A 27835-nucleotide genomic window follows, 5' to 3' on the forward strand; every position below is an offset into this window, starting at 1 on the left:
GCACAAAGAAATAAATAATTCAGTACGTTTTTGGATGCATGCACAATGAAATATTTGATGAAGTGATCAGACATTCAAATATTGATTTGTTAACAAAATACTGTAGCGGCCAATTATTAAACAACTAAATGTATTAATTTTAATGATTGGAGAATATTGTTCTTCTCATTTTAAGAAAAAACCTCAATTAAGCATTTGCTGGCTAAAGTTAGTAAATGTAGTATAAGTATAACAGATTATGTGTTATTTAAGAAACTAAATATACCCAAGCTTTGGTTTTCAACCAAGTGGATGGACTGATGGTTGATTCAGGTGCTAGCGATCCGTCTAAAAGCTCATTACATTCACTGGACACTGAAGGTTATGGTTGATGTACAGGTGATTTTTAATAACAATGGCTTGCAACCGAGCTGCACTGTGCCCTTCGCTCCCATTGTGAATGGCACAGTGTTCAATCAGTGGAGAAGAAAGGTCACTCCTCTGTCAGATCAGCAGCCATGATAACTACTGGAATCAAATGGATGACAACTCGCGCATAAGAAAACACAACACGGGAAATCAAAACTTCCCCTGCTGCAGTGATGACATTGGCTGCTGTCTTGGTGTTTGTGGAACTTGATTGTACTCTTCATTGTCAGCTCAGTCGCTCCTTAATCCCATTAATACTTGAAGGAGAGTTAATTTGTCTCCAATGCTGACAAGTTAATGGATACAGTGCTATTTGTCTTTGCTGTAGTCGGGTCTCTGCTGCCCTGCCTACATTTCATGCCTGACTTATCGGGAGGGCACTAGAGGGACATTCTGGAGGCTGCAAGGACACACGGTGAGGAAGTGCTTACCAAAGAACTTTAATATGGGCCTGCAATTCGATGGTGAAATAACTTGTTTTGGCCACCGCACTTTCATTTCCACTCTCAGATAGAAACAAAATGAATGCGCCATTGGTTTTGCTTTGTGTCTTTGTAGGTGGATAGTAATATGAAGGCCTTGTTGTTGCTTTAGGTCATGATTTTCAAGGTGACAAAGCTCGTCAGTCTTTCGTTAGTGAGTCAGAGAATGAAAAGGAAGCACATTTAAACATATTGCACAGAGCACAAAGACCAATTGGCAGTAAAAAAATTGCCTCTTTTTGCACATTTCTTTGTCTATTTTTACCTAATCACAAAATCAATATTTGATGTTCCTGTGCACAAAACTCTGGAAAGATTGATTCAGAATTTTCCCAGCCATGTTGAAGGTCTATGGTTTACTTCAAGCAACATGTAATGTTATGAAGGAAGGCTGGCTTAAAGCAGTGATCTTCTTAGCATTCTATTAAAGCAAGTGTCAAAAAATTTAGACTGTGACCGTGCCAGGAAGAAAAAAGAAAAAGAAAAAGAATGATGAAGCAGAAAGAGCCCCCTGAAAAAGAAGAAAACATCATATGAATGTTTTGTTTGTACTGTCAGTTCATGCTGAGTGTGCTTCACTTTTTCAGATGAGAACATGCTGCAGCCCATTCTTTCACATTTTACACATTCAGAACACCACATGCTGGTTTTAAGTAATCCCGCTGGGTCACAATTAATGACTCAACTTTGGAGGCACAAGCAGGCCCACAGTGCATATCTGTGGCAAAGACAGGAGAGCAGATAATGCAGTTGTGTGATGTCTTGTAACATATTATTTGGCATTGTTTGGGACTTTGCTGAGGCTCATTACTTTCTTCACTCAGGTCTTTTATGTGACGAGAAAAGTCATCCAGACAGAACACATTTGCCTTTTTAACATTATGCAATGTGTAGTGAGTGCATTTTAAACAGCCTCAGCGTCATTTAGGTGTAGTGATCATAATAATAATAAATTTATTAAAGTAGCATTTTTCAAAACAAAACTGTAAAGTGCTTTACAGGACAGAATAAAATCCATTACCAAGATGGCAAAAGCATTATTATTGTGAAAAATAACAAGGCAAAAAAAAAAAAAAAAAGAATGAAAAGAAAAAAGAACCCCAATGGAATAAAATATCATCAATCAAAATAGCTCATAAAAGATCAGGAAATGGATTCTGATAAAACTAAGGCTGAAGATGAGATTTAAAAGGAGGTCACAGACTTCCAAAGGCTGATTTCATCTGGAAGCTCATTCCACAGTTTTGGCACTCTGATGGTAAAGGTTTCTTTCCGTTTACATTTTAGTTCAGATTCAGGAGTTAGTGAAATACCCCAAGTTGCAATTCCGGTATAAGGGGTGAAAGGTCTGAGATGTACTCAGGAGCCTGGGCCATGCAGCACTGTAAAGGTACGCAATAAAAAATCTTAAAATTGACCTTAAAACAGACAGGAAGCCAATGCAGGGAAGCTCATAGTGCACCTGCGTTTGTAGCCTCAACCGGGAGGTACAACTGAGAGTCATCTGCATAACGCTGACAAGAAATGCCATGTCTGCAGAGGACCAAACCAACGGGAAGCATGTAAAGGGAGAACAAGGTTGGTCCTAAAACTGACCTTGAGGCGCTCCAAACCATGTTGTTAAAGGAATGAGCTATGTTGATGGAGACGGAAAATGTTCTATTTATCAAGTAAAATTTGAGTCAGTTTAAACCAGCACCAGAGTACCTGGTACCTGGCAGAACAGTGGCTTAGTAATTAAGCCCCGCGATCATGAAATATGCACATTAGTAATCATCCTACAGAAAAGTGTGGGAGGCCACAGACACACAGTAATATACTGAGGCAAGGATGTGTGTCACACCTTACCATGGTGTTGGAATAGATTTAGTGATATGAACTTCTGCTATGAACATCATCCTTTCGAATTAATCTTGACATGAGAAAGTCAAAGCTAATCATTACACGCTTACTCAACTGGTAGGAGCAGAACATTTTAATTTACCTGCACATGAGCTTCAGGTTTCAGCTGGGGAATGTTGCTAGTATTACTCACAAGGTATTATCACAGTTGTTTTTGTATTTCTGCAATGTAATTAGGAGTTATGTATGAAAATGTGCAGTGTACAGAGTGCTAAAGTTGTAATGTCAACTTCATAATAGCTTTATCATAAATTCACAATACATTTCTTAACAATAATATTTCAGATGCTCAGGCCACTGCACTAATTGCATTGGCCAAACATTAGGCTTCTTTGCCATTCATCATCAAATGTGGTGTACATTTTTCTAAATAGATAATCCAGTCTGAAGAATTTAGCTGCAGTCCAGCAATTTCAACATTTTCTTTCGCCTAAACATGAAGTGGGAATATACATATTTTATTGTTACTTTCTTATGAGCTCATACCATCTGAAGACCAGAGGGGAAATTTCTGGTCTTTGTCAATCTTTTCTTTGAAAATTCTTTCCACATGTTCAATGCACTGTAGACTGCAGTAGAAGTTCTGGAAGTGTGGTCATTGCAAAGAATCAATAAAGCATCAAGCTAAACGCAGCAGTCAGCAGCAGAGCCTTACAATTTATCGTGCAACTTCATATATATACACCAGTCTATGTATACGCACAGTTTTTTATGTTTTGCTTGTAGGTGCTGGTACATTTTTGTGTGTTTGTGTGTGTTTGCGGGGAGTCTGTAGACAGGAATCTATAGCTCACTGACAGACACCAGGGTGAGTTTTCAATGCATGCCTCATACGAGCCAAAGACAGTTTTCACATTGATTTGATTGATTTGTATTGTCAGAACGGCATCAGCCAATCACTGTCTGTGTTGACCATGAGCAAAAGAGTCCACTTTACCACAGCAGATCGATAAACTAAATACATTATTTGGATTACACGTGGAACTGCAGCAGCCTGTAAATCTGAGGTGTGAGTATTTTCAGCTGTATTTAACCAAAGCTTTGAGACGCAGCTGAAAATGTAAAAGTTTATTTCTTAATTTTTAATGTGAAGCTAGAGGCATGAGTAGATGAACTCTTTTTGAATGATTTTGTCTTTACACCAGAATCAAGCTCCTGAAAATATCTGTTCTCTGTCAGGATAGAAAATCACTTATGTTGCGCATTCGCTTGTAATATATGTCCATTTTGTGTATGACGCTTTCAGTTTTGCAGCTTTTTTCACTTTAACCCTTCCCTTCAGCATGAAGTATCAACACAAGTTTTTCCCATTAATTCAATTCAGTCTTTCTGCGCCTTTGAAAAGGGAAAACCCAGAAATTCAGTGTGTGATGAATGACAAGTTGTATCCCAAGGCAAAAAGATTTGAGGTTTAAAATTCAATTAATCTTTTTTATTTTCCAGGTCGAATAGAGTTGGATCATTTTTTAACCATAAGACAAGGGGAGTAACCAGAATGTGAAGACAGTAATTTAGTTAAATAAACCCAAAGCTTTCAATATTTCTGCTTGTATTTATTGGACCAGCATGTCGGTTGCTGTAGGCTAAATTTAATCCTGCTTTTGTGCAAATAAGACTGAATTACAGTCATAAGTTTTACTATGGTCTGAGAAAGTGTCCCCATTGGGCTCTGCAACACAGGTTCTTTTTTTTTTATCTTCACTTCCAACAAATTCTAAAGAGATGGACCACCCAATCCTAAAATCTACTCACTGGGGTTATGAAGTTAATGCAAATTTTTTGAATTCTATTTTTATATGGTAAATAACGCTGAGATACATGTCCACCTAAATTAAAATCCAAAAACGTTATTGCATCAGATGCTGTCTGACTTTTGCTATTCTTTCTCCATCCATTTGTCGCTCTGATTATCTCTGTCATTCCCCACTCTGCTCTCGGTCTGATAAAATGTGCAGAGTTAAACCCAACCCTGATCTGAGGATTTGTTTGTGCACTTCATCTCACTCCCAGCTTCTTCAGCTCTCTATTTTACGACATTTTAACATAAATTTGATTTTGTCAGTACCTGCGTCGCACATTTTACTCTGTTTGTGTGCGTGCACAGATCTACGGGTTTGTGTTCTTGACGCTCAGAGAAGTAACCTAGAAATGTCATTACAATAAGTCTAAGCAGCAATTCTTCACATTGTGGATGTGCAGTTATACTTTATTTGTTAAAAAAAAAAAAAAAAAAAAAAAAAAAAACTACATCCTTCTATTAATCATGTCTGCCTGCCTGCTTTTAAGCTAAATTGTGCTGAATGCCAGCATGAGGGTGTTTGGTAGGTGACTGATTGAGAACAAGGATCACATCAGCTGAGAAAATATTAATAAAAGTTTCTCGATAGCTTCTTTGATTTTATTAATCTGAAAATGCCCAATTTCTCTTGAAACCCTGTTCCTCCATTCAAATGTGAACCAACTGCCACGGACTAGTGGCAGTGGCAAGTTCTTTTCAAGAGGGTTATTCGAGGTAATGGCAGAAAATATATGCCCTCCATTGAGAAGTGAAGAGCAATCTTTTAAAGTGGAATATCACCTGCCCAGATGTTTTAGATTACCCTTGAGGTTGGTAGTATCAGAAGGGAGGACGGAGAGGGAGCAGAAGAAAGAAGCCTGAGCGAAAATCCCCTTTCAAGTGAAGTTCACTGAACAGCAACCACGCACCTTCAAACTTCAAACTGTAACCCATTAGGAAATTGAGAAAGGCTCATTGTCACCATGAAAGGGCAAGGGTTGCTGTAAGGTTTTGGTTGTTGTTCGCTACAGGTGTGATACTGATGGCCATGATGATTTTTCTCTGTAAGTGCAATAGTACAGGCCAACTGAAGTCCTAAAGAAAAAGGTTGTGATATTTGAGGTGAAGCTTCGCCGACAGTCAGGGAATGACAGATATTTGCTGGTCTCCCTGACGGTGACAGGAAGAAGTTGGATTTAACTTAATGCCCACAGACAGTGGGGTGGTTCAACATTGGGCAGTATTCAACTTGTGTGGCTTCTATTCCTTGGTTAATTCCTAAAACCAAGGACAAACTAATTGATGCTGTGGTGACAGGCATTGTTTATGTAAGCATCTGTTTATTGTGGCAGTTAACACAATAGAGTGGAGGGTTTCCTATAATGAGCATGGAACTCCCAAGCGAGTAATATCCTATTAAGTTACTATATTAACAGATATATCAGCAATTTCACAGTGATGTTGTATTGTGTATTTCTATAAATTGTCCTCTTTATTGACAGCAGCCGCCACATTGAAGAGCAGACAGTTTGAGCCTTGCTGTGTTCTGTATGTGTAATTACAGGGATAATTGTCCCATTAAAGTCATCACTTTTTCCCACTGATTGCTAGCATTTAACTAAAGTAGGGGATCCACACATATAGTAATTTCCTGCACATATCCACCAGCCCCAGCATGCTTTTGGCACTGTCCACCTTGTACCCTGAACACAGGGTGCACTTAATGACGGTGATGCATTCTCACCGCCTCATGGGTTTGTCCCTAACTGTCTCCGTGTTATTGGCTTTTACACAAAACTGGAAAAGGCCCATGACCTGCACAACGATACAAGCCTTAGTAGCCATTTATTTTAAAGAAATCACATTTTGTCTTGCTTCCCATCGATTGTTATTCACCCATGCTCAACTTGTCTTCCTTCTATTTTGCTTGTGCACCAGCCTCACAGTTTGCTCCTTCTATTATTCACCTCTTCTTTGTGGGACTTGAAATATTTACCATGTAATCTTTTCCTAACCTGTCTTAGTTGTTCTCGGTGTAGGTGTGCTAGGCTGTAGATACAGGCTAAAGAATCGTGCTGAAGTGCACAGTGAATGCAGAACTCATAAATCTGTAAAGCCATGAAGAGTGTTCATTCATTCATATTCTACCGCTTATCTGTTTCCGGGTCGCAGGGGTTACAGAGAGACAAACAACTGCTCATATTCAGGGTTCAACCAGGGAACTGAACCCTCCACCTTATTGTTGTGGGGAAACAGCGCTAACCACTACGCCACCGAGAAGATTGTGACAAGTTAAATTAGCAGCTAAAACAGTTCAGAAGTTTAAATTGAACAAATTGTATTTTTAACCAGATTCAGTACACTGAAGAGGAATCTTGTGAGCGATCTTGTGGGATGTCTCACACTTTGTTTGCCAGAGAAACACACACAAACACTGGAAGTGATAATCATAACACAATGCTGGGTTGGGCGAATATTTGTTTTAATGTTGTGACAAAAGCTATTGGAAAGGCTTTCTACTCACTGAGTGTTGGACTCCTGCGTTTCATTTTCAGGGAAAGTGCTTACTTTGATGCTGTCAGTGAAATGGCGGCCCTTTCCATTTCCGACAGAAATGAAGTGCGCAGTAGTTTATTTGTGTCCCCCTGGTCTTTTTGCTTTTGCTTCTACAACTGAAAGGAACTCAGAGTTTAAACAATCACAAAATATACACTGAAGTAGCAGCTGTATAATAAGTTGATGTTCTGTAATCACCCGTGACTGCACATTATCGCTGCTTAAGCCACTGTCCACTGAGGCTGTGTTGCTCAGGAACGGAGCTCTCTCAGTAAATAGCGCCTGTTACATGAAATTCACTGACCAAAGGGTAAGCAGGATGAAATAAATCATTTTGTCAAGGCCTCCCCTTCTCAGTACACACAATGCACGGCTTAAGCTAGCAGGCATGGGGCAGAGTGGAAATGAGTGTAGAAAGGATCAGAGGATGTTTTGGTGCTGCTTCTTTATGTTCTTTATAACATGCATTTTTCACCACTTCAACTGTAAGTACAACCTGAATTTTAGAAACAGGAGCAGCAGTGCAGTGTTGGCGTGTAGAAGCAAACCGTTTCCTGCTAGCGTGTTAAACCTGGAGAAACCTGAGAAAGTCATGCATCTGATTGGTTCAAAGAGGGAGCCTCGCTGACGTGATTTACCTAACTGCACAGCCTTTGTTAACACCTACACTTTTAGCTATCTTTTAGAGAATATTTAAACAGAAAAATATTGTGACTAGGTAAATGCACATACTTTAGACTGAGGTAACATCCATTATGTGCAAGATGGTATTCAGAAAACAAAATGAATTGTGTGACATTTTGGTAGAAGAGGTTTTATTCACTATATTGGTGCATGAGATAAGAAAAAAAAGATGTTGCAGGAGACAAAAGATTAGTGCCTTGGTTTTGAGCTTATTTGCTCAAGCAGTTAAAAACAAAGTTTAATGCGGTTGATTTTCTGCTGAGATGCCGGACATGCACACCACAGTAGCAAATCACCAATATGCTTCCTTATACACAAGATTATTAAGACTGAACCTTCATGCAGTTCATTAACCTCTTTTAGCGTCTCAACCTCCTGGAGCATTACCAGGATAAGGATCAGTAGGATCCAAAACATTTCGACTAATAATTCAACCGGTGTCAAAGGAGAAGCTCATGAGGGGCCAACTAGGAACATTACTTCTACATTTTGCTATTAAAAAGTTTTTCGAATATTGTAATACATTAAAATGGACAAGAGATAACAATATAATGTCTAATGCTCAAAGATGCTGGCAGGCAAATTTAGGTACATTGGGACTTTGCCAGACCAGCTCATTTTCCCTTGTTTATGTTCTGCTAACTGGCTGTTAGCCACAGCTATTTCATATACTGAACATAGCATTAGAATTGAATTGGCATTGATCTTGCTTTGTTCCTCCGTATCATTTGACAAGAAAGAAAAACAAGAAAAACATGGGAATTATTCTCTGTCAATCCAATGCCTTCCCCGTTTTTATCAAACTTGTGATTTTCTTCTTTTCAGTTATCTGTGTTTCTCCCAGTCTCTTCCACACACTCACAAAAAAAAAAAAAAAAAATAGCCAAAAGACTAAACATTTGAATTTGCCATAGTGGTGTATCCTTTGTGAAAGTGGAATCAGAGAGATGCTCAGTTTGTGAGTGCATCTGTTGTGGCATAATTTACCTTTCATCCAAAATGCCACATGGAAAACATCCTGACAACAAGAGAGCTAATGAGGTAAACATTTAACAAACAGGGTCACAGAAACGCCTTCATGTGCTGCTGAATATGCATCAATCCAAAAAACAGTGACACAGTTTGTGACTATAATGTATTTTCCCTTTGCCCATTTTTGGTTTTCTTTCTTTGCCCATTAATCTGCGGTGGCACTTTGCATCACAGACACCCTCTTCCTCAGCGCTTTCTGTGAAGATTTGGATTAGATGTGAGCTCCATTTCTTGAAACATGTTTAATGAATCTATGCTTCTTCTGGAACACAAGCATGAATGTGGGAGATCTTGTCTGGGGAGCAGGGGGGGTACAAAAGATGGGAGGTGTCCAAGTTTGTAATGAGGCTAGCAAGGCTCTCCTGGCTCATGAGCAAACTAGGGCATCTGTAATGAGCGCATGCAGAGGGATGTGGTGGGGAGAGCCCAGAGAAAACAGAGAGGCATGTCACCAAGCATGCGGAGCCACGAGCTGCAACATCAGCTGCCCAGTGGATGTTAGGAGGAAGGAGGTGTCACTTGTTGCTTCCATTCAACCAGAAAGAATTTTGGAATTTGTTAATTGCGATTTCCTGCTGGCCTAAACTGTGTTGAAAGTTTTTTTTCCCACAAACCTAACTGGCTTTATTTTATATATATATATATATATATATATATATATGTATATATACTAACATTGTTTCATTTTCATTTTAATGTTAGCCTTTAATGAAAATATTTATGAAAGATGTAAACCTGTCCAGGGTGGCCCCGCCCTCACCCACAGTGAGCTGGGATTGGCTTCAGCACCCGCTGCGATGAATTAATGAATAAATAGCAATGACTCTTCTGTAAACATGCGAACAATGGTGTGGTGAATACAGTCGTTTATAAATGAATGTCACATCAATAACACAATGGCATTACTCTCCCCATATAATGAGAATATTGCAAATAATTTTGTGAATTCGATAAAATGTTTATTAAAGCAAATGAGCTTTGCTGGCTCTTAATGAACAAGAACCTGGAATGGGATGTTTATGAATTACATTAATCATCACAATCCATCAAATGGCCTCGATACTATGGTTCTTTTCCAGACTGTGATTTACAACAGAGAGATTTATACTGCTTACTTACTTTTATTGATTTCTTTTTGAGCTGATCATGTGCTGATTGTTGACTTTAAAATTAAGTAAATAAGTGCACGAACAAGAATTTAACAGTATGCTTCTTCTTAACATTTCTCGTTTCTATGCACTTTTTTAAATATACTTACTTACTTACTATTATTATATCTTTTTTTTTTTCATCATTGGGCTCTTGTGGATATTTGTCGACTCGGTAGCTGTACCACAAAAGCTGTTGTCACATACGCATGCAACAATCTAAACTGTGTAAGAATCATTACTACATCCTCTATGCTATAGGCCTAAAGGGATTGTAAACGTAAATGAAATACTGCCTCAGTAGTTAACTTGCCACTGGGCCGTTTTTATCAGTTACCCACTGAGGCTGTCACATAAAGTAAATGGCTTTACTGAGGATGGTCATAGGTGAGCCAGCTTTGCCTCAACCTGGTGTTGTGGTCACGCTGGTGATAGTAAATTTTACTGAGCCTGCAGTCGACTGGGTAAGAAACATGCTCAGGCGCCTTGTATTGTGTTTGAAATGCATTGCTGGACCAAATTGTCTTTCCACTGTGGAGACTGTGGATGCCAAAGGCAGCCAATGCAATTTTTAACTACCAGATGTATTAGTTATTCATGGAGGTGGCATGATGCAGGCAGTGAATAATTAACCCTGTAACACTTATATTAGGGGTTGCAACTGTTTTGTCATGATTTACAGTGACGGTGTGAAGTAATAATCTTTTTAATCACCTTTTGTGGATTAACATAAGCTTTGATATATGCATTTAATATCTTTTAATATGGTAATCTAAAATGGCACCATAGTTTTGAGACCATCTCATGTTTTTATTCCATGGACACTTCGAGGTTCATACTGTACAGGAATAAGGGCTTCACCTCAGGAAAGCTGGAGTTCTTGGGCCCATGTTGCAGCAAAATCCTCTGAAACCTGCTGGCCCTTCAGAGTGCATTATTGCTGCCCCTGGCCCCTGATGAGGAGACATATTGATCTTATCCTCACACAAAAGCTCTCCATGCACCTCTGCAGGACTTAGAGTTGGCTGAGGCAGGATGCACAGTAATGACAGCAATAGTGGGCAGAATTGGGGAACAGCTTATTCCTAACGAGGATGAAGACCTTTAGACCAAAGAAAAGAGAGAAGGCAGTTGGATGTTTTTTTTAATTCTTTTCTATTTTTGTTTTGTTTTTATTTAACCCTTTCCTTCAAGCCACTCAGTTCTTTTTCTTTTTACAAAGATCTTCACCACCCTATGCACTACTGCCTTGGTGGCTTTATCTGGGCTTTAGGACTTACGTGGGAATATATCCCAGCACAGCCGGTCTGAAAAGTAAATTTAGTTTATTGTCAGTGTGAAGTCTGGAGAGCAGTGGAGGAGCCTTAAACGATTAAAAGCTTCTCTGAAAGAGATGGTGGTTTGGCCAGAGCTAAGAGACCAGAATACCTCCGGCTAGGAGAAAAGATCTCAGATCCTTTGAATACCATGGTTGGGCTTTGTGGCAGAAGTTGTTTTTATGACAAAGGCTCTGAAGAGAGGACTGTGTGTGCTAAGTCTTTCAGGTGAAGATTACTTTGAGTGAAGCCTGCAACCTCACAGTAACCATATTGCAACCAGAGCATACTGATTAGTATGCCCTGGTTGTCTCGGCAATGACAGCCGGAGGTTTCGGTTAAACTTGTGCAGACCTCACACCATATGGTATGGTGGTGAGGACCAGTAATGGAGTGGAAACAAAAGTTTATTTCATGCCGAAGAACAGATGAATAACATTAAGTTAGCTTAGCTTACAGACACGAGCCAGGGCTTTTTTCATGACTGAGTACCACCGAGGCTGCAAATCCTATTTGGAGCTATTTATTCCCCAAACATAGCAAGATTAGATGGGATTTTCTAAAACTTATATTTTAGTTCCTTTCATTGTGGACCGATCCCCCGTCTCTGCCAAAACAGTTTGATACCAATTAGTGGTTTAGATTTGCATGTCAGAGTTGACCAAAATCAATCTGTCTCAACACAGTTTGATTCTTAAAGCAAAGCAACTGATTGCAATGAATTCTACTGCAAATAAATCACTTCAGTCAGCAAATTCCTTTGTAAATAGATTTTGATTAGTTTGACATTAGAAAATCACTGGTTATGTATCTCTAAACACGAATACTGGGACATTATGACCTTAGATCCAGTAGCAGTAGAGATCTATTTCAACTCAGAGGGAGGAGGAGTTTAAAGGACAGCCCTCAGCAACTTCATAGGAGAACGTAAGGTTTCTTTCATCCTCAAATGTTCCTGCACTGGAGACCTAGATGTTTTCTTTCTGGACCAGGCCCTCCCAAAAGCTTTCCCAATGCAGCTGCTGGAATGCTCTCTGTTATCAATACTCATTTCATCTGTTTGATGTCCTTTACAAATCTCTGCACTCCCCCTCTGTGGTCATCTTTTTCTTTTTTACAGAAGAGCTGCCTTTAAACAGCAGACTTTGCACGTGTCTGACTCACTACAACCACACCGTCTGCCTTTCTTCTCTTCTGTGGATGTTTAGCATTTTCAGCCCCTCTAAACATCTTTTCTCTCTCCTCACTTTCCCCTCCCTGGGGACAGAGCAAGCTTATTCCCTCCAGCTATTATATCCAATTAGGAGGAGTGAGAGTTTCACCCCTCCTCTCTTTCCACGCTAACAATGTGGAGTACCCTGGAATGAGTCAGGGTTTTCTTTTCTTTGATGTGAACAAATTACACTTCAGATTCACACTTGGCAAGGAAACAAAGGTGCAGTTTACGCTTTCAAGTTCGGAGGCTTTGTCATTTGGGGAACAATGAGCCACACAGTGGAAGCAGCAATCACTTGGTTTGGACTGAAGGCATTGTCCAATTCTGATAATTTTTTTAATTTCAAAAATTGCATTTGTATAATATTAGTGCGATTTTTGTTTCATTTGCTTTAGTTTTTTATTTTTTTCAAAATTGTCATCATGGTCTTTTAAACCCAGTTTCTAGAGTACCTTTTCTAGCCTTTCCATGAATAGCAGCTGTTCTGAATTATGGTTATGTCGTTGCTCATGATTTATTTTTTTTTAGTCATCATATGTTCGAGCTAAATTACTGCATGAACAATTCCTTTGTTTTCAGAGGCCCTTTCTATAGACTACAAAGCAGGGCTGCATAATATAGAGTAGAATACAATGAATTTAAAGACCGCTTTCTTTGGCAAACATCGGGGTACAAAGCATCTTAACATCCAAAGGCTTTCTCTCAACTAATATCACTGAAGTGCACTTCAGAGAATAAAAAGCTGTGACCCGCACTGTCACTGTACAGTAATTACTAATGAAAGAATGATGAATAGAATGTAAACTTAGTTTTGTTCAATCTTTTTAACTACTTTTGTCCATGATATTGTGAAGTGTCGAGTAGCGAAGTGAGAATGAATCCTTTAGAACAGATGGCAGCTCCAGTAGGTGCTTGCTTACAGGTTATCCAAGAATGGGAAAAAAAAAAAAAAAATTTCCAGCATGAATGTCTTTCTTTTTTTCCATTTGCTTTGTTTTCCATAGGAAAGGCAAGAAAGGTTCACCTTTAGATTTCCCTCTCAGATAATTAAAGTAAATTGTGGTTTGCCATCCAAAAAGGGCACAAAATTACCATAAGATTGAAACAACATTGAAACAACTTGTGTTTCATAATGGGGTCAGCATGCTCTGGTACTCAGAAGCTTATTTGGTTTTATTCACTGGTCATACGCACTTAGGCAGGAATGGCCTTACACGTACAGTAGACATCACGAAGAAGGTAATGATGACAGCATTTTCATTTTGCTCTGATCTGCTCCTTTACAGTATCTGCCTGTTATAAACGTGCTCTTGCATTGCTCTAGTCTGCTGTTTTGTCCTCCTTTCCTTCCTCAGTCTTTATATTCTTCATCAACATTTTTCTTATTGTCACTGCTGCAGTTATAATCCTACTTGCATTATTCATTTGAATGCAAAGATCAAATAAATATAGATTCTTCCTAAACCTCCTACCTTCTCTCTTTCTATCCACAGTTTATTCTTTCAACTTTATCTGCTATTTTCCAACCCACATAAGGGCAAAGACTGCAGACTGGAATTTTCATCTGATACCGTATTTATATTGCAAGTTATGTTGAATTGAATATATTGAAACCATACCACTGACCATCTGACCCACAAAATTTCCCTGCCAATGGCTAAGGTCCTATGTTTAACCCTCCTATCGGCCTTGGGGTCAATTTGACTGCGTTGTTCATAGTTGACTTTTTTTTTTTTTTTTTTTTTTGGCTTCATATTTCCTGACTTTTCCTAAATTGTGTTCCTCTGGGGTCAAATTGACCCCAAGCATGTAAAACATGTCTGTCTGTGTGTTTGACCTCACATCCATAAACCTGCAGGTGCAAACTTGATGCTTTTGAGTTGTTATGTGGCAAGGGTCAGGGAAAGCATAATTCCCATGAGAACTTTTAATACTTTCGCTGAAAGCTTGGTTGTATTTCGTTGGGCAGTGTCCATTCTGACAATATATACTGAGGAATCCTGCAAATACAGCTTTAAAAATTTAGGCAGCATGAGATGCACATTCCAGCTATGTCTGAAATGTGCAGGCTTACGCAGGAAACTCCCCTGATATAAGCACCTGAAATCAGTCAGGGCATGAGGGTTGTGCGTCACATGGCTTAAGGATCACATAACACAACACATAACATTACATGTTGTCATTTTTTCACACGTTACACCCTGGGTGAGGAACCCCAACATCTGGAATGGTCTAGACCACAGGCAGGTAACGCAGCAGGTGCCAGGGTGTCCCACCCAAAATGGCTCAAAGAAGAGTATGACTTGGGATCAATGCAAGAAATATGTCTGCAAGGAAGCGTGACGGCATAACTGCAAGACCGTTTCTTTACTGTTCTGGTTCGGTTCCCGGCCTGGGCCCTTTCTGTGTGGATTTTCATGTTCTCCCCATGTCTGCGTGGGTTTCCTCTGTCTGCCTCCGTGTGTTGGCCCTGTCCAGGGTGTACCCCGCCCTCACCCAGAATGTTGGCTGGGACTGGCTCCAGCAGCCCCGTGACCCTTACAGATAAGCAGTAGAAAATGAGTGAGTGAGTGAGTGAGAGTGTCTTCAAGGATCATTCAGTCTTCACATCCTGTGTGGATTAGTCCAGAGTAAAAGTCCAGACTAAAAGCTTGACCGTGACTGTTCACATTCTAGTTTGATTTCTTTCACACACGAATATACACATTCTAAAGGTAAACTGTTTCATGTTCTGATCAATGTTTTCATGTTCTAACGTCACAAAAATCCCTGATGTGTGATCCAAAATGTGTTTGTTCTCTGAAAGTTTGTCTCTGAAGATGTTTCACCCGCCCCCAAACACAAAGAAAACCAACAACAATGACAAAAACAAAATAAATAAATAAAACTCTTCAGGTCACCCAATGTCAGCGTCAAACCCAGATAAGTGAAGAGGAGGAGGGGACTGGGACTTTATGGTGGCTAACCACAAACGTGTCACTAAAGAAGTAGTAACAAGTTTTGTTCTTCTTTAGTTGCTAAAGAAGAACAAAAAGTAAACAAAAAGAATAGAAATAAGTAAATGAAAGGTCACAGGGCCACGGAAACCAACAGGGCTCATCCTTTCGTGATTATTAATGTGGTCAGTCAATTTGAAAAGATTTGGATCAAAACTTTTCAAGACACATTCTTTCTACTTTGAAAGTTTGGCCTGATGGTGGCACTAGAGGACATTTGCAAATAAGTTTCATTATCAAGGGATTATTATGTATTCAATAAATAAAAAAAAGTGCCTGATGCAAAATCTTGGTCAGTAATTTGTTTAAATAATTTTCTAGAGCCCAGAGATCAAATGTGTTGTTAGTTGAAGATAATAGGAGGGTTAACTTAATAATACACAAGTGGATTAATTTATCAGTGTAGTTTCATGCACGAAGAACAGAAGCAACAACAGGATACAAGAAACATGGGTTCAGAAAGAAAACCTCCTTTCGAACAAAACTTGCACAGCACTTCCATGCATGTCAGCCTCCGTGCCAAGACATCTGGTTGTTGCTCATTAAACAGAGCAGCAACTGGAATTATTTCTGGATGAATAGTAATAATTGATCTATAAATAGTTTAACTATCAGACTTGAGTTTTCAATCTGTTGCTAGAGGCATCTGGTCAAGTCTTAGACTTGCTCCTGGCAACATCAGGGATTTCATTTTTATTGACACTTGCCGGGTAAATTTTAAATTTTGCCTTCTTCTGTGTTCTTGAAGTTGCCTGCTATACAGTAGGGTGTTGACAATCCATACTGACCATAGCATGATTGAGACTGTATGCTATTTGCTGACACTTTGAGGCTTTGCACACTGACACTAATAGATTCAAGATCAAAATTCAAAGTGTTATTGCCATATGTACAGTAAAGAAACGTGTACTCTGTACAATGAAATTCTATTTTGCTGTCCACAATCAATGCACACATATAGAAATATAAAATAGCATTAAAAAAGGTTTAAAAAACAGGACAATCTCAAGTAGCAATAATACTACAAAAATACAAAACACAAAAAAAATGAAACAAGCAAATGAAGTGTACGAAATGTTCAGTAGTGTAATAGTTTCCTGACTGGTACATGAGGTAGATGATGCAATTAGTAAATTTTGTTTAGGAGTCTGATGGCTGTGGGAAAGAAAGCTCTTCAGTCTGCTGAAGTACCTCCGGCCTGAGGGCAGACATGTGAGCAGTCCGTGCTGGGGGTGGGTGGGGTCCTTGAGGATGGAGGCAGCTCTCTGTGGACTCTGCGGTGGTAGATGTTCTGCAGAGAAGGCAGCGTAGTCCTGGTCCGTGCTCTGAACAATGCAGCTGTAGAAGTTGCTGAGGATCTTAGGCCACATGCCAAACTTCCTCACCCTCCTCAGGAAATACAGCCGCTGTTGGCCCTTTTTTGACCAGCTGTGCGGTGTTCAGGGTCCAGGTGAGGTCTTCACTGATGTGAACGCCCGGTTCTGCTTAAACTGCTCACCCTCTCCATTTCCAAGCTGCTGGATGAACAGTTTCTGATGATGCATACTCTCCTTCCTTTATGGCCACTATCATCTTCTTTGTTCTCGTACATGTTGAGGGCTGAAGTTGTTGTCCCTCACCATGACCCCAGACTAGCCTCCCTCAGGGCTCCAGTGTACCTGGGTTGATGGTATGGTTGGTGAAGGGGAGGAGGGTCGGGTGGCCCAGGGTGTGTCTGTGCCATCCTATCTGTGCTGCTTTGGCTCGGAGGTCGTCAAAGTGTGTGTAGAAGGTGTTGAGGTTCATCCAGCAGGCGTCTGTAGACACTACGGATCCTTGAGTGGGTGTGCCTGTTGTCGTGATTTGGTGCTGGAGGCTTTGCCACATCTGCACGGCTGGTCAGCAGTAGACTAGAAGCCATAAGGCCCCCTTGGCCGCTGTGGCCTTCCTCAGTCCGTAACTTCACAGCTTTGTACTCCAGGCACGCAGCATGTGATGCTTCTGACTGTTTATCCAGGGCTTCTGGTTGGGAAACTTCTTGACTTGTGCAGCATGGTGGGCACAATGTTGTCGACACAGTGCTAATGTGCCCAGTCACATACTCAGCATAGTCCACGATGGTGAATGGTGAAAAATGAATCAGACCTTGAGTATGTCAAAAACACTTCCTTGTTAGTAGGTTTTCTTTTTGTTATGCTTGGGAAAGCATTTTAATGCTGTACCTGAATGAGTAGCCAGTCCACGAAGCAATATTGGATATCGGGACTATGTTATAATTTGCTTTTAAATCACAGAAAAGTGACTCTCCCCTTTCAATGTTATTTGAAATTTCCCTGAAACGCTGCATTTTTCTTAATAGTAATTGCTTCATACATTGTCACATACTTAAAAGAGGCCAAATAGCTTTTCCCCCACATGTCAAGTAACAATTATTAATGCAGAACTTTACCCTGCCTCTTGCTTCACAAAAAAAAAAGAATAAAATGAGGATGAATGTGCTATTTACTTCAAAGACGTAGTGTTCACCACTGCACTTGATTAAAAAGGGATGTGCTGCTGCACATCCTTGTCCTTAGTTGGGAGAACATCAACAATGCCCCTCTAATTATTGTTGGTATTGTTTGTGATCACTTCACAAGTTGGCCTCCCCTCCGTACCAAGATGATTTATTTAATGCTAATAAGTACAGTAATGATGGAATGCATACTTGTAAGGTGATGCTATGTGGGAGATAGCTGTGCATGAGCATCTGCTGGAGGTTGGAGTGTGAGAGTTGGAGTGTGTGTGTGTGTGTGGGGGGGGGGGTTTAGGCTTGTTAAAGAAGGTGATATCTATAGTGATAATGTAGCACATGTAGACAGATGCCATATGTGGCACAGAGCAGCCATCTAAATCCTCATTTGCAACAAACAGACATTGTTTTATTCTTTAATTTTCTTGTCAGAATAGGATTAAAAGATACAATAAAAATTCATTGCCAGCTGGACTGAATTCTGTAACTGTCATTAACGATCAAACAAATATTTCTTCCACAATTTCAATAGCCTCATCTGCTTTTCGAGTACTCTTACAATATGAAAAGAGGAGGGTTCAAATTGTTTTTAATGGTAATACTGTGTGAGAATCGGCATTTTAGCTAGACTAATCACAGTCTATGTCATTCTTATTCTGCAGCTGCTTGGCAAGTTGATAGTGATAATTAACACTGCTCATTTTATGGCTGGAAAATGCATCCAACCCTTCCACAACTGTGGCTCGAATCACATAATAATTAAATGCAGTTCTGTGGCAGATTAACGGTTTTTTGTGACAATTTATTGGATTCTGTCTTTTTCAAGCTACTGTATCCTGATATAAATGGCTCATATCTCTTCCTCGCCGCCAAATGCTGGCAAGAACATGAAAACTCCAACAAAAGTTTCACTGCTTGAGATTCATAAGAAGAGACACTGACAGGACACAACAGGATTTGTCAGCCCCAGAGAGCGGTGGCTGGGCTGCCAGCAGTAACGGTGACAGCCAACTGTCACTCTCGATGCTACACTGCTTAAATGTGAAGAAAATCCATAGCCCGAACGTTTTTTTGACTTTGTCGCGGGGCCGACTGGCCGGGAAGGTAAGTAAGCCTTATGAGCCGTCATGTCAGGCGCAGCTCAATTGTAATGCTGTTTTTACTGGACATATGATCAGCGAAATAACCTATATTTTACATTAGTTTGCACATTTTATCCAAAAAAGATGATTCTGCAACATCATCTACCTGATCTATAGGACAGCAATATACATTGTCAATTCTAGTTAGTCAGACTAACAGTCAACTTACAGTTTCAGTAAACAAAGTCTGAGTAACCAAAAAGAAACTGTACACCATACTCAATATTTTACTTCATATTTACTCTTGACGAAGTACAGACGACTCGCAATTACTAAATCAAACAATTATAAGTTTCAATCTTATTTGCTGAAAACGTTTACTGAATGATTTCTCCCTATAAAATGTTGTGGGCAGCAGGTCACGCTGTACACGCTGCACACGCCTCCTGAAAATAGGCAAAAAGCCTTCTGCTCTAAATAACTGAACATTAATACTAAGTTCCTCTGCAGCCTCCCAGTGTACAAAACAATCACCAGGTCAGTGTCATCAAACACAACACAATAGGACACGAACAGACACTTTACCCTTAAACGTCTAATGGACTGCTTTCATAATTACAATTCCTGCAATTGTGTTACCACTATAAAATAAAATGATGATACATCAAAGCAACACTTTTGTCTTCATTGTGAAAGCCTCACAGGGTCATAAGTTAATGCTAATGCTGATGAAACAACAGTGAACGAAAAAGTACATTAAATATTTTACATAATCTCGTCCCACTCAGAACAATATGAATGTAGTTACCTCATCACATTAACGCTAATGGACTATTATATCTTTAAATTCAACATATACATCTCTCTTATGAAAGTTGGCAAATTAAGCACAATGTTAACCGCATAGTCACATTTCAGAAAACTTTCTCTACCAAATCCCTCAGTGAAATTGCCATTTGAAGCAGGTAACAAAATCAAGGGACAAGGGAAGTTGGAAGAAAAGTAGCCTTTGTGTCGTCTTTACTGTTTTAAAAAATGTCATTTACCGTGATCCTCACAGCTGTCACAAATTTAAGTAGGGCTCAGCTGTCACTTGTAAAAAATGTAAGTTTTCCACATCAAGAGAAACACTGAACATAACCATTCCAGACACAGCACTTTACTGAGAACATCCTACATAAATAGAGAACAAAATGTTTCTAATGTAAGCTGCAACTGATGAACGAATGGAATAGCATTACAGTATCACACCGAAGGCTCTTTTTTGGGGGGCGACCTGTTTTTCTTCAAAATTAGAGTTTTCCTCTTATTTTCTCTACTTTCCACCCTCCGTGAGTCTATAAATATCTGTCAGTTTGTGAAACTGTGACCACAGGGATTGTCAGAGATGATTCAAATTAATTTCACATTCCCATTCACTTCAAGAGTGTCACATTTCACTTTTCTCCTCACAAAAACATATCACATCTGCCATCAACCAAATCCTGGATGATGCTTGGGACAGTGTGTGATGTGTCATGAGGTTTTCACCAAGAAGAGGTTTTTGGTTTTTTTAGGTTTTTTTTTTTTTTTTTTTTTTTGGATTAGAATTTGAATTTCACAGAATTTCTGGGTCAGGTTTGAGCTGCATTGAAATCATGTCAGAAATGTCAGAAGCTTGGCTGAGAAAATAAGTTCTGGCAGTAAAATCTGAGACGTTTGCTCATCAGCAGGGGGAACTAACAGTCGCTGCAGTTAAAACTAGAGATTGTGGCTGGACCTTCATCATCAGGTATTAATAACTTGTTTGTCTCTTATGTGTTTTACTTGTGCCTTTCTATCTACCCCGATCTTCTCTGAGAGCCAGGTGTTGATTTCAATTGGAACACGCTGATTGTGTTTGATACACAGGGAAAATGTGTTGCAGCTCATATTCGCCCTCACAACCACACAGCTGAAGGTGCAAGGTTATTAAAGAGATGGAGCAACGAGCTTTTGTTATCACTTCTGATCCTGATTCTGATCGTTTCCTCCTTCATGTCTCTCAGCGGGCAGTGTCTGATGTTTAACGCGTTGCTTTGGCCTCGTAAAAATGTGGTCTGTGCTGCTAAAATCTTTATCATTATGGCTTAATTGATGAAACTAAACAGCTTTTTGTCGCCATGTTTATTGACATTCGCTTTAATCTCTGCTGTGGATTTGTTGGTTTTAAATTGTTTCTTAGTCACAAAGTGATTAAATTCAAACTGCTGTTGACTGAAAGGAGGGATTGCATGAACCCATTATCATGTTGCATCTATTCTTGCATATGCATGTGAAAAGCTCTTTGCATGGGGGCTTGAACCTGTTTGTCCTGTGTAGCAGCTCCTCTATCTCACTGAACACCTGGAGGTCATATCAGGCCTGTGCTGGGCAGGTTGGCTGCTTCCCATTTAGATTATGGATGGTTATTACTCCCTCCTGGCTGTCAGTCAGATTAAACCAATATGCCCCAGGACGGCGGCTTATCATGCAACGGAGAGGACGTTCTCCTGTGGAGGAGGGACCATTTAAATGAGTCATCTCCACAACCCTCCCATATTTTACAAATTTATCAGTACTGTCTCAAGATGTAGCTACATCTCAGATATATGTTGTACAAAACTGAACAATTTGTTATATGATGTTTGTGTCTATCTATCAAAATGGCCGCATGTTGTTGAGATACATCTTCTTCCTACATTGAGAACATTGTCTTACACATCCAGAGAAACCCAAGAAAACCTGTGCTATGAAGATGATAATGATGATAATTGTTATTATTACACATAAAAATAATTGGTAGCTTATTTACTTGCAGAATATTCTGAAACTAATGAATATGGAAGATAAACTTAAGTTGGTCAAAGCAGCTCTCATGTTTGGATGGTTTTGACACACACTATAACTTTTTTGGGTTTGGTTATACTTCTTTTCGACACACAGTGTAAATCTTGAAAGCTTACAAATCCCTTTATAGACTCACTGCCCAAAGAAATATGCTGGTTTAGCTTTGATGGTAGTTTTTATTGGAGAGGGAAATTTTAAGATCTAATATATTCACAGGATTTTATGAAAAGAACATTTTAAAGGTTTTTTTTTTTTTTTTTTTTAACACTCAGAGATAAAACAAGGGCAGTAGCTTCCACCAGAATCTTTGTAGCAGTGGCTTAGCAGGGTAAGTAGAAAACTAGTCTGTGGAGCCACTTGTTGATTCACAGGAGAAGACCCTATCCTGTGACCGACTAACCATGGCCGTTAATAACTACTTTAAACATCTAAACAGAATGTCATTTATATATATAAGCAACTGGGTGTTGCTAAATTTAAAAACCGAACGCCTGTGTAATACCCACTTTTAAGTTTAACCTTGGCTGCAACACAACTTCAAAAAAGATTCATACCTCAGCAACAAAGTAGGTCACTTGGCGGTATCTAGGCATTGTGACTGCTCCAGAAACTATACATGCCCGCTCTGAGGTTTAAGTCTGGATACATTTTTGCGAATTTGAGTATTTGGTCATGGTTAGGAAAGCGCTGTCGTCACGGTTAACAGAAACCAGTGTTGATTGTCGTTACCAGATGGGCCAAGAAAAGTATACGCGTGTCGCATTCACACACCTCGTTAACCCAACCATCCATCCTGACTTCCTCCTTAAGAGGTTTTGTTGTAACAGTGTCACATTATCTGCTTTCGCTACTTAGAGAGGCCAGCGAACAGTGCTTGAACAAATGACTGCTGATGTTTTTTAATGAGGACGCTCTTTAACACCCACTCATTAGCCAGCTTACCTTGTCACATTAGGCCAGTTTGCATCTACCTGGGTATTTATCTGGCGCATGTGTGTACATGAGTTGTTACTGTTATTTCAGTGGCACAGAACACATTTTTCCTGTCAGCCAATGAAAGATAATCAGTGATATTTCCACAGGAAATAAGCCACATGGTGCCAATTGGCAGGGGGTGTTTCGACTCATCTTGGAAACATCAGCAAGTGAGCTATAAAGACAGGTTTAGTCTTTTTTAATGATGTTTTCACCTGCTTCGTGTACTGTACAAATAATAACAGACCTTATTCGCTCTTATAAGCCACCATTTTAACATTTTGAAATTAAAACAAAACAGAAATAAATAAATAGATAAACAACCCAAAACTCCCTTTCATGTATCTCTGTCTTCTCAGCGTGTGTAATTTGTGTGGGTGTGAATAGCTGTCAGCACCCAGAGGCATTTGATTGTTTTTCTTTCTTCTTTGTGAGTGTGTAATTGTGTGTGTACACTATAAGACTATATGTGTCTGGGGCCTTCCATGCTCGACCCCGATGGTGAAGGAGCAGAGGGAATGGCAGAAAGCAAACTGCGCTAAGTGAAGCATGGAATGCGCTTGGTTTTGGGATTACATTAGCAGTGTGCATGGGAAAACACAAAGGGGAGCTTCTGCTGCCAAACAGATGAGAGGTTGTAAAAGTGCTTTGGCTTTGGCTCCTTGTGACTTCAATTAGAGCTGTCTGTCATTGTAAAAATAGTGTCAAACGCTGAATTTCACTTTTTTAACATCTGTTTATCCCAGTGGTGTCAGAGTGAGTAATTTTCTCCTTCAGGTTGGGACTCCTGAAAAAAAAGAGAAGATTTGTGTTTTGATTTGTCGAGCTCACCATCTTGGCTCATGTTGCCAGAAATTTAGTGGTACACCAAATAGCAAATCCAACCCACTCCCTTACCCCCAGCAAGAAGAGCCTTGCCTTATATTAGATTACCCATATAAAAGCTTTTGAAACCTCTGAGAACACTTTGTAGAGCCATTTTATTTTCACACCAAAAAAAAAAAAAAAACACCACAGGGGGAATGCAAGAGCTGACAGAGCAGTGATGTTCGGCTTTTGAAGAGGAGAAAAATTTTACTTGTGCTTCTCTGGGTTGCAACTGTCTTGGTTAGTTTTCTCAGACATTTACAGCTGCATGAAAGGTCCCACATCCATAACTGTCTGACTGTCTGCCTCATGATCTACGTTGCTTCAGCCCTCTTTATAGGCTTATGTTTAATTAGTATTCAGTGGCGGCGATGGAGGCAATGAACATGACATTGAGTCATACTTAATTAGGCAGGCATGCCCAGTGGTGGGCAGCCTCATAAGATGTTGAGAAATTACACATATTTAATGGGAAGCAGAAATCCTGATATGTTCACGCTTCATCTATCCATCCGTCCATTCTTCTATCCATCCATCCATCCGTCCATTCATCCATTCATCTATCCAACCACTAATTCATCCATGAATTCAACCAACCAACCATCCATCCATCCATCCACAAGCCCATTCCAAGAGAACTGCTTTGTGCTGTAATTCATCCCAAAACAATTAAAAAATAAAAATAAAGCAAGTTTGTTTGGTATCATGAATTTGTTGCCCTTGGTCTTGTGCCTCAAAAACTTTGTCCAGCTTCCAGGCATATTTTTTGAAAACCAATTTTGCGAGTGATGATGGAGATAGAGGGGTTTCATAATGAAAGTAGACAGGCCAAGTCTCAGCTGTGGGAGCTGTTGCGGGGCTCGGCAGCCAAAGATGCAGTATGCAAGTCTCTGTGCCACGGGGGCTAATGCAACACTGGTCCAGAATGATGAACACATATTAGTAAAGGCCACCGACCAGGACGTAGTATAGCAGCGCTGTTTAATTGGGGGGTGGGGGGGTTGGGGGGTGACACAGTGCCAGCCTTTTTTCATGACAGAAGTGTGGCATAATTCTGTCAACAGGATGTTGCACCTTTAAGGTCGCCTTATATCTTAACGCTCCGATGAATTACATGTCAAATATTACTGCACATATGGTAGTGCGCAACGCAACTAATAATAAAGTGTAATCAGCAGTGTTACATGCAGCTGCAGCACTGAATTTGTGTTGTTGTGATAAAGCTAATGTAATTTTTTTTCTCTCTTCCCCTCCTCCTCTCTCTCCTGATCTGTGTCTCAACAGCAGCAGATGGTGAGGAACAACTTCAGCAGGTGGGAAATTTTTATGCTTGGTAACATGATTTCCCTTCATTGTGTACGTCTTTGTGTGTGTGTGTATGTGTGTCTGAGAGGGAGAGGCAGCGATAGAGAGAGAGCCACTTCAAATTCTAAATCTTCACCAAGTTCCTTCCGTTCTTCAGTACAACAGACTCCAATTCCCACATCGATTCAGTGATCATGCCTGGTCAGCAGCTCTTATGATTATGTCATTTGGTAGTTCAATTCATGAAGCAGCCCGATTTGAACCACCGTTACTAGCATGACTCAAGAGAAATGTCCAGCCTTTGTCTGGGGCAGAGTTTCTAGATTGTTTTCAGAACTTTGCAGTTCAATTCAGTCCAAATGGTTGCTTTTGACTGATGGCTCTTTATCATGAACCTTCCTACATACCTGACTATAAGGTGTCATTTCCGCGCCTGCATTCGAAAATAATCAGTATTGTTCATGTTGACTTCAGAAGACCATTAACTTAAGAGTAGCATTAACAGCGATTTCTACAGCAATTTCTATAGCTCTAAACTATATTGCACTTTATCCAGAGTACAATGCACTCTATCCCTTTAATGTGCGCCATTAATATCAATCGGAATGTACTACATCTCCAGTCCCTGGGGGCTACATTGAGTGCACAATTTGTTGCTCTTAGTATGTACCAGCATATGATGGGATGTAAAGAACTTTACTTTTATAAAGTCATATTAATAGAGACCATATTTGGTATTCAGGAGTCCTGTGTCTCATTATTGAGAGAACTAATGTAACGAGAGTTTTATTACAAAAGCAGGACCACAGAGGACAACAGTAACAAGAACCTGATTTATCTTCATCATAGATGTAATTAAAATGTCACTTCCCATCCTTGGAAGTTACCACATCTGAATACAACTTCCAGTTCCAAATGCCTCCTCAGTATCTATTTGTTTGTTTCTCTGTATCTTTCATTATATTACTCTCTGCTGGATTATTTGAGATCAAATGGTTTAAAAACAAGAATGATTTATTTAAACAAGACATAATACCCACAGAAATCAAAGCAGTTGTTGTTGTGATGCTAAATGCTGTATAATCTCAGCCTTTAATCCATCGAACATAAAGTTCCATCAGAAAGCGTTTTGCAGATCTTCAGTTCATTTGTTTTTGCAGCCTTATGCAACATTCAAGCAAATTCATTAATAACCAATAATGACAGAAAAAAAGCACCAGTCATATATTTTCAGCACTTTTAAATTTAAAGAATGAAGAAATCACACAGATGCAAGTGCTCAGATTCTTTGACATTTGAGATTTATCTGATGTGCCTCCCCTGCCTTCTTGTCAGCCTTCAAGATCTTTCTACATCTTGACTGCATAAATGCTTGGACATGATGAGAAAAACACACACATATCTGCATAATGTCTCACAGCTGAGCAAAAACCAAGCCAACAAATGCCCGAAGAGTCGAGCCTGGATTGTGTCGAGGCGTGGAAAAGACTGGAAGGCTGTAAAAAGGTTCCCATGTACAGCAACGTCAATAGTTCTCTAACAAAAGTAAGCTATGAGGACAAATCCAGACAAAAAAAAGAAGAAAGACTTTAGCTGGCTGCCTGGCTAAACTGATCAATCCTTGGAGGTGAGGCGCCACAGTCCTGTGAGGAGATCAGAGAAACTTCCAGGTCAATGCCTCCACACATCATATCTGCTTTTTTTTTTTTGTGCAAACTTTCATTGAGGAGAAGCTTCTGTCTGACCACAAACAGCCAAATTGGGGGCAATTCTGTGTCTGCAAATCGTATGGCTAAATTTATTACAGGAGATGTAGTCAGGGTATACAAACATCAAAGGGAAACAATGGAGATGAAGTTCAGATGTCAAAGGATCTGACTAATTCAGTTCTTCCTTAAATATCAATTAATATGTAATGTGTTGGTAGGAAATGGATCATCGAGTGTTCATTGCTGTGGGAAAAATACATTTAAAGGACTTTCTCAATTTGGATTTTTTTCAATTAAACTGGAAGTGAGCAGGAAAGTTTATTTAAGCAGAATAATTGAAAATGCTTAATAAGCAGATGGATTTTTTTCTTCACGCTTCAAAACTAGTTGGTAAATGTCAGACAAAAGGCAATACATGTGACAACAGATTTATTCATATTTAATACATTACATCATCTTTACAAAAATAATTCAATCACTAGCCCAATGCTGCTAATCGACAGTTATTTTATAATGCACAATTCTTTTTCTACACACTTAACATATTTCAGATGAAAAAGAAAATGAGGCAGAACAAGAAATAATAATTAGATCTGGAAGTGACCTGAATTCACTGTGACTTGTGACCACTGACCTGAAACTGGACTTGAAGAGAAAATAGGACAGGATGACATGGAAGTCCAAATTACTCATGACAGGTTTAAAGAATTTAGCATATCAGCCGCTGTTTCAAAGCAAGCATATCTTTAATATCCATATTCACCCTCTTTGTCTTCTCATTTAAAGGGTGGGGGATATTCTTAGTTCAATTGACCTGTATTTCTTCAGCTCCTGTGTGTATCCATCTTGATTTGATTATATTGATGTGCAATGGTTGAACATTGGCCAAATATCTTCAGCGAATCTGAAACTGCCATTAAAATTGAAACTATGAGGTCCAGAGAGAATAAATTTGAGGTGCGCTCACCTCGAGTGTTAATTTAATTTTGCCTGCTGCCTCAGTGGAAAATTAAAATTGGCTACATTTTAAGGTGACATTAAT

At 39.5% G+C, this 27835-nt stretch overlaps 1 pseudogene; it reads left to right on the forward strand.

Moving 5' to 3' along the window:
- The window catches only part of LOC115048429 (EGF-like repeat and discoidin I-like domain-containing protein 3), a 75770-nt pseudogene that overhangs the window by 6551 nt on the left and 41384 nt on the right, over nucleotides 1–27835 (forward strand).

Source organism: Echeneis naucrates, chromosome 9 (genome assembly GCF_900963305.1).
Source record: "Echeneis naucrates chromosome 9, fEcheNa1.1, whole genome shotgun sequence".
Taxonomy (NCBI): Eukaryota; Metazoa; Chordata; class Actinopteri; order Carangiformes; family Echeneidae; genus Echeneis; species Echeneis naucrates.